The sequence below is a fragment of the Cryptotermes secundus genome, unplaced genomic scaffold (assembly GCF_002891405.2).
Source record: "Cryptotermes secundus unplaced genomic scaffold, Csec_1.0 scaffold1834, whole genome shotgun sequence".
In the NCBI taxonomy this organism is placed as follows: domain Eukaryota; kingdom Metazoa; phylum Arthropoda; class Insecta; order Blattodea; family Kalotermitidae; genus Cryptotermes; species Cryptotermes secundus.
The window spans coordinates 166,513-168,715 of record NW_019723944.1 but is presented as its reverse complement, the minus strand read 5'-3'; positions in this window follow the sequence as shown (position 1 = coordinate 168,715).

Here is a 2,203-nt window from a genome sequence, read left to right as displayed (position 1 = left end):
GCCCCCCCGCCGCCGCGTACTCGTCACTAAAAACTCTCACTTAGGCCACTGAGAGTCAGGGGTTCGTCTCGGTGCAGGAGCTGACGCTGAAGCCCGAGATTAAACAAACCACACTCCACACGTTGATAATATTATTATCCAAGTTTATTGAAGAAAAAGAATGAAGAAAGAAACATAGAAATGTTACATTGAGAATGACGACCCTCGCCTCTTGCGAGCTGCCTTCTATCTGCCTAGCCTAGGCTTTGTCCCGAAAGAAACCATCACGCGCTACAGTTTGTTTTAAGTGGCTATCTGACCTCGTACGCATCCAGTGGTGGGGCCACTGGTCGTAGGTCAGAACTTATGGGTGAAAGGGTGAGGCCGCATGCCGATCTTTCCCGCTCGAAATAACACCGTGTGTGGTCTCTTTAGGACTGCTTATATCAAGAGTACCCTTAATACTAAATGGTTATGCATTTAAAAAGTTATAATAATTTCGTGGGGGTCATATATGACAGAAATACAAGCAATTCATAAAATAGCAGTGAAGCAATTACCAGTGAAGATGGTACCAGGGCAGGAGGTACCACCAACATAAACGGATTGAAAATGTTCTGAGAAAGCTTCACCAATATCACGAGAATTATGCGTGAGAACTCCATTAACATCAAAGTGAGTTGCATCATTACATTTTTTCCTATACTGTGATACATACTTCCAAATTGTTGCGGGTTGGATTTTAAATTTTCATCTACGTAATGAAACCAACGAGATCTATCAGATATAATGGTTGATTTTACTAGTTTCCGATAAAAGGAGAAATTGTCGTAGAAACAATCAGTCTTGTACTTTTTTTAACGCCTGTAAAAATATTTTTTCTTTTCAACATAAGTTCTTAATGTGCTGGAGAACCACGCAGTATATTTGTGCCTGGATATGATGCCAATGGGAACAGCTAAATTTATAGCTTTAATTATGGCGTCATTTAACATGTCGACAGCGGCATCCACAGAGGATTCATTGTACACTGAGGTCCAAACATAAGAAAGGAGCGTGTTATAAAGTAAGGCATAATCACCCGCGGGGAAGCGCCTGTAGGTAAAAACGGAATTTTGGTGATTGCGGCGAAGTGTCATTGAACACTCAATAACAAAAAGAGGATGAAAAGGTTCCGAATGAACAAGGGCATGTTGAGTATGAACAAGTGATATGCCAGTTAAGTTAGAAAAAAAACAAGGTCAAGAAGATTGCCACCGCCGTCAGAAAGATTATGTTGATTTTAGCCAAGGAGACAGGTGGCAGAGTGAATCGCCTCCCCTTTCAGTTTTGTACGAGTATAGTAGTGACAATGGGGGGAAGGTAAGCCCTTGTCCCAGTCAAAGCCAGGGACATTGAAGTCCCCGATCAGAAGTACTCGATAATTTAGTGAATCTAACCTATTTTCTAAAAATTTGAAATAGTTATCAATGACGTCAACCTTAATGTCAGGCGCAAAATAGTGATTACCAATAAGTAAATCACGACCATCGGATAACGTAATTTGAACCCATACCGATTACGGGAAAAATTCGATATCGGGTCGGCGTATAGCTCCCGAAACCGTGTTAGAGATGGCGATCAGGGCGCCTCCACCCCGCGATTTGTCACGACATCTCTATCTGAGCGATAAACTGCATAGGTGTCGGGAAATAAATTAGAACTTGAGAATGAGTCATTTAGCCACGTTTCAGTTAAACATATAACTCTGAAATCGAAAGAGCACACGTTGTTACAGATTTCTACCGATTTAGTCCTAAGGCCACGTACATTTTGATAAAAAATGTAAATACAACTGCCACTGCCTGTTTGCACATTGCCTGTGTGTGTCATCAATCAAGCGTTTTAAGCTTATGAGAGCCCTCCCCCTGGGGTCCAACGGTATTGGCAACCACCAACAAGGACATTATCTACAGAATCAGGAGTGGGGGGCGAAGGGGGGCAAGGCCGACTTGCCATAGGAGAGGGAGACCTCGCCCTAGCTGGTGTTTCAGCATTATAAATCTGATATGTTAGGATTTTGGACTTTAACCATCGTCCAGGTTTTTAAGATAAATAAAAACACGACGTTTCGGAAACTGGATCTGTTTCCGTCCTCAGGTGAAGGAAAAAGGAAAACACCTATTCAGTTGGGTCCCTTAGAAAGAGCTAGCCTCAATCACTGGATTGAGGCTAGCTCTTTCTA